This window comes from Hemitrygon akajei, chromosome 13 (assembly GCF_048418815.1).
Source record: "Hemitrygon akajei chromosome 13, sHemAka1.3, whole genome shotgun sequence".
NCBI classification, from domain to species: Eukaryota; Metazoa; Chordata; class Chondrichthyes; order Myliobatiformes; family Dasyatidae; genus Hemitrygon; species Hemitrygon akajei.
Genome location: NC_133136.1, coordinates 54,320,240 through 54,326,239, shown reverse-complemented (window position 1 = coordinate 54,326,239; position 6,000 = coordinate 54,320,240). Strand labels below are relative to the sequence as shown.

Sequence of the window (6,000 nt, the reverse complement as noted above, 5' to 3'; positions counted from 1 at the left end):
ACACTGTGGGCCAAAGGGCCTGTAATGTGCTGTAGATTTCTATGATTCTTGAATGGAAAACTACAGTGGCTATAAATGCTCAATACAGTAAGCTGGAGAGAAAAACAAGAGAAAGTGAATTGTTGCCTCATCTGGTTACCTAAGTGGCAGGAGGAGAAGAAATGAAAGAGCAAATACTGTATATCTCCAGTGGGAAAGCAGAATGGAGAAGGGATGGATAGAGTAAAGAGAACAATGCCCTGCAGTGAGGCCAGTGTTGCCAAGGTGATAGTTACTAATGAAACCATGTGGTTGATAGTTTAATGAGGACATTCAGAGAGAGAGAGAGAGAGAGAGAACAAAGGAACAAGTGAAAGTTGTGAACACCAGAAATTCTGCAGATGCTGGAAATCCAAAGCAACACACAAAAAGTGCTGGAGGAACTCAGTAGGTCAGGCAGCATCTAAACAGTCCACGCAGGCTGAGACCCTTCTTAAGGAGTGTGTTGTGAAATACATGTCAGAACTGCAGAAAATACCCAGCAGCCCAGACAGTGTTAGTGGAGAAAGTAAATGAAATTAATATTACGGTTGGACAACCTACAGCAGAACTGACTAATTCGGATCCGGTCGAAGTGATGTACCTAAACTCGAAATCAAGTTGATAAGACGCCCGGACGAAACAAAAGGTACAGTTTCTATTTAACACTGGCTGTTTTATTTATTAATACTAGCACTTGCTTTTCAGATGATGTAATTCCACCCAAATGCGTCCTGTCGCTCAGAACCACTGCCACAGGGCTTGAGGGATGAAATACCTGGAGAGAGAAAGGATCTGTGAGTTACAGGTGTTGTCGCTAGGTGGAGCAACATGAAAGCTTACCAAAATCGGCATTAAGGAAAGCAACAGGCACGTCTTTCGTGGTGTTTCGCTGAAATGGATCAGCTGACTGTAGCTCCTTTGCCGATACTCTGGAAACCCAGGTGATGCTGCTGTGCTGTCTGGGAATGGTTCTTGATGAGCCGCCTCCCCAGGGCAACAAATACAAACAAAAACAAGCATAGCACAAGCATTTAGGTCTCACAATGAATGATACAATGGCGGTTGGTGCAATTCATTTACAAGGAGAACTTAATCTCCATTAAATACATTTTGACAAATAATAATTGAGAATACTTAATCCTCATATTATAAACGGAAATACCCTTTTTTCTTCCCGGTTATTGCGCCATATATTCAATTACACTGGACTTTACAAAGCATCATTGTGAAATCTGCATTGATTTAGTTTAGTAAACATTCAATGTCCATTCTCTGACTGCATTAAGTGCGTGTTGCTTTAATAAAGCGAGCGCTACGAAAATCATACTCCATGCTACTGCCTGGCTGCAACTACTATCGCTCCCCTCGTGGAGGGAGGGTTGAGCTTTGTTCCATATATGGAGAGTAGGATTAGTCCGGAGACTGAGCTCTCTACTATATTCTGGTCCTTCCTCGACAGAAACAGCAATGGAAGTGTAGGAGATGTAAATCTCTGAATGCACATTGTTCCAGAGCTTTTCTCAAAACAATAGTATAACGTAGAAAGAGAAGAGGCAAAACATGAACGGGAACTGAATTTCTGGAAGGTATGACAGTTTTATTTTAAACAGTGGATGATGGATGGAGTTGGTTTCTATTTTATGGTACGGTTACCAAATAGTAATTACAGGTTTATGGTTCAGTGAGTCAGGCGTTCATTGTTGGTATAAGAAATTAACGACAGTAGTAACTGACAAAGGTCAACTAGAGGAAAGAGCAGTTGCTAAGTCACCGTAAATCGGATGTTGGTGAAAAACCAGGTGGTGGATCGATCACTGACAAAGCAGATGGTGTTATATGATTTATGTGTGTGTGTGTGTATACGCATTTGTGTCTGTGCATATATGACGATTTCGTATACCAATATAGTACTGTATTATAGTTTGATTTTAATCAATTTAAAACCCCCTTCATCTGATTTCAGTGATCGCTGACTCATTTATATGGAGCAAAGTGCATATTGTTCACATCGTTGCCGGTAGAGGAAGGGTGTGTGAAAGCAATTCGTTAGCTTCGAATAACATAATTTATCAGCAGCATATCTTCGTGTGACAGCAATTACGCTGTTTTATTCCCTGACATGTTACACGTTTCATTTAGTAGAACATCTACTGCTCTGTTCTCAAGGTATTAGCTTTTTTTTTGCTCTCCAATATAGTAGCTTTATCAACACAGAAATCAAAATAATAGCTTTTCTATGTGGAAAGTGATTTTGCTAATAGTTTGTTTTTATTGGTCAATATGCATTAAATATGGTGTACGAGAAATTAATAACATCGTGTACTGCCTATGAAGGCAAGCAACGGTCAGTTTTCTGTGTAATTTGTTGCACGAACACGAGACAGATTCTTAGCATAGCTAAATAACTCAGCCATCTTTCAAAGCTTTCTGTAGCCTTTATTTTAACATTAAATATTTTCATTTGTAAATCTTGAGGAGAGGGTGGAATGATTAATCATGTCGCAGGACGTTATTCTTAATCAAATATTATAGTGAATGGAAATGAAGAAACACAAGTTTCATTTTTAACCATCCTTTATAAAGAATTGGCCATTTTTAATGAGTGGAGCTGAACAATTATTAAACTAGTTCCAGTCTCATGGACTTATCACTGAATTATGTTAGTTGAAAGATAACACCTTGATAGTACATACAACTCCTTAAGTGACATACCCTAGGGAATAAGCAATTATAATTTGCCCTCAATGTTGAATATTCCAATAGTTTGAATTATTGTATGTTATTAGTGGAGCTTTAACATGTAATGATTCTAATGTCAGAGAATATTTTGCAGCATAATCTTACTGCTGAACTGTTTCCTTACCATAATTATAAGAATCACACTGATAAGTAAGCGATTGTTGCATATGCCAGAGATACCTGCATCTCTTAGAATATTACTTCATTAATAAGGCAGGGAGAAAGTGGAATTACAGTTTCAAAGTCATTCTGAGATTTCAGAGTTTTGGCAGGTTAAAAAAAATTGGTTTGGAACAGTTATGTAAAATTTGTTAACATTCTGATATTATTGCAAAAGTACCTTAAACAACAAAGTTCTTTATTTCCATCTTGTGATTTCTACATTGCAGGTAAGTATAGGAACCTCATTTTGTGGAAACACGTTGAAAATTTTAGCAACCAAATACTATATAAGTATTTAGACCAATGCTTTCTGAGATTATGAAAGGGAAGCTGCAGAAGTGTTAGAAATGTTTTTTTTTAGAATATCTCTTTTAAATATTTTCTATGACTGGCCTTTATCTTCAGAACATGGAACATAGAACAGTACAGTACAGTACAGCACAGGAACAGGCCCTTCAGTCCACAATCTAGTGCCAAGCTAAACAAATCCACAACTAAATGAGTCCCTTTTGCCTGCACAACGCCCAGACCCTAGATAGTGCCTATTTTCTACACATCTGTGTGTCTATCTAAAAGCCTCTTCAAAAGTCAAAACTTGCAGATGTTTTTAATTCAGAGTTCAGTCCGTTTCCCTTTGAATTGCTTCAATGATTTTCTTTTCTGAAAGATTTAATTAACTTTCCATTGGACTTGATGAATCACATGACAAAATGTAGTCCCAAGAAAGGAAAAACAAACTTATAGATCTACCTTCCACTACTGTAATGAACATGAATGTTTGAAATAAGGCGTATTTTTATTTGTGCAGTTCTTACTGCCAAGGTATAAACATCCAAGGAGATCTAGAATGTGCCAATAACCTCAACATGTTTGACAACAGGAATATTAAAAATTAACCTGGTGTTTTTGATAAATTGGAGATTGGACTCATTATCTTCTTCAGTTTATGAATATAAATGTTATTGGTACGTTTTAAGCCAATACTAATGGGTAAGAGTTGTTAAGGTAGCAGAAGTAAAAGTCAATATCTGCGCTTGCAGTGAAGTAGCACAATGATCTGTTTATAATCTAGTAATACTTTGCAGACAGTCAACTAAAATAATTTAGGTAACAGAAGGAAAATTGGGATTATTCAGAATAAAAGTAAATGTCCACCAACCGTATTCTATCAATGATCAATACTCTAGAACAAGGAAGGCAAACCTTTTAGAGTGTGTGCCCAAATTGGGGATCATCATCATCATTATGTGCCATGTTGTATAACACAGGTGATCATGGTCTTTATGGCCATAATTGTTCTTGGCAAATTTTTCTATAGAAGTGGTTTGCCATTGCCTTCTTCTGGGCAATGTTTTTACAAGACGGGTGACCCCAACCATTATCAATATCCTTTAGAGATTATCTGCTTGGCATCAGTGGCCACAAAACCAGGACTTGTAGTATGCACCAGCTGCTCATACGACCATCCACCAACTTGTTACATGGGTTCATGTGACCCTGATTGGAGGGCTAAGCAGATGCTACACCTTGCCCAGTGTGATCTGCAGGCTGGTGGAGAGAAGGAACACCTTACAACTCATTTGGTAGAGAAGTATCTCCACCTGCCACCCATAAGTTGGTGATAATTCTTGTGTGCCTTGGTAATTTTGAGCAGAGACTTTCATTTGTTAATGGAAAAGTAACATAATTTCTTACTAGTATTGTTATTGTACTTCATATATAAACATAAGAAATGTAAATGTGAAATTATAACCTTTGTTGTATATTCAAAAAAGAGGAAGAAAGGGAAAACAAACACACTTCACTCTCAGTGAGACTTTTGTTGCTGAATTAAGGATGACAGATATTTTATATCTGACTTATATTTAGTTATTTTGAGAGCTATGCATCCAGCACTAGTTTCATCAGTGTCTACTCTATAATTAGATGACCAATTTCAAAACTAAAACAATGAATCACATGAATACATTGATGAAAATATTGTTAATATTGCCATTGCAATATTTTTCAGACAGTTTAGTTTCTGGAATAGAATTCCAGAGTTTCAAAACCTCATTGTAAATTTTTATGCTTTGATAATGGTTCATAATGCTGCTATGGAGAAAGTCATACATACCTTTGTTTTGGAAGATAAGATGCATAATGCTTTATTGTTGTTACTAATCATGCCAAATCTTTCACTCTACCACTCTTGAAAATACTGCTGCTTCTCCCATCATTTGAATGTTTTGCAACTCACACAAAATTTATTTCCATAGATTCTGCCTGACCTGCTGAGTTCCTCCAGCATTTTCTATGTGTTGCTTTGGATTTCCGGCATAAACATTTTCTGTTTATGATTTCTCATGTTTCTCATGTTTATGACTTGTATGTTTTTTATCCTTTGGTAGTATACCTGACATTCTCACAAGCTGTAAAGCAAAAAAACAAATTAAAATAGTTTTACTAAAATAAATAAAATGTTTATTGGAAAACTATAAATCTTAATGGAGGCGCAAAACTATAAACAATATTTACCATTGATGACACAAAGGTTGGGGCTGTTGTGGATAGTGTGGAGGGCTGTCAGAGGTTACAACGAGACATTGATAGGATGCAAAACTGGGCTGAGAAGTGGCAGATGGAGTTCAACCCAGATAAGCGTGAGGTGGTTCATTTTGGTAGGTCAGATATGATGGCAGAATATAGCATTAATGGTAAGACTCTTGGCAGTGTGTAGGATCAGAGGGATCTTGGAGTCCGAGTCCATAGGACACTTAAAGCTGCTACGGAGGTTGACTCTGTGGTTAAGAAGGCATACGGTGCATTGGCCTTCATCAATTGTGGGGTTGAGTTTAAGATCTGAGAGGTAATGTTACAGCTATATAGAACCCTGGTCAGACCCCACTTGAAAACTGTGCTCAGTTCTGGTCACCTCACTACAGAAAGGATGTGGAAACCATAGAAAGGGTGCAGAGGAGATTTACAAGGATGATGCCTGGATTGGGGAGTATGCCTTATGAGAATAGGTTGAGTGAACTCGGCCTTTTCTCCTTGGAGCAACAGAGGATGAGAGGTGACCTGATAGAGGTGTACAAG

General features: G+C 37.5%; 1 protein-coding gene across 4 annotated transcripts in view; it reads left to right on the top strand.

The window, feature by feature from the left end:
* The first annotated feature begins 1,381 nt into the window (after positions 1-1,381).
* cracd (capping protein inhibiting regulator of actin dynamics) overlaps positions 1,382-6,000 on the top strand; it is a 242,402-nt gene continuing 237,783 nt past the window's right edge. For all 4 annotated transcript variants that reach the window (XM_073064620.1, XM_073064617.1, XM_073064619.1 and 1 more), the window contains exon 1: positions 1,382-1,607. The gene's annotated coding sequence lies outside the window, so the exon portion shown is untranslated. The remainder of the gene's footprint in view (positions 1,608-6,000) is intronic.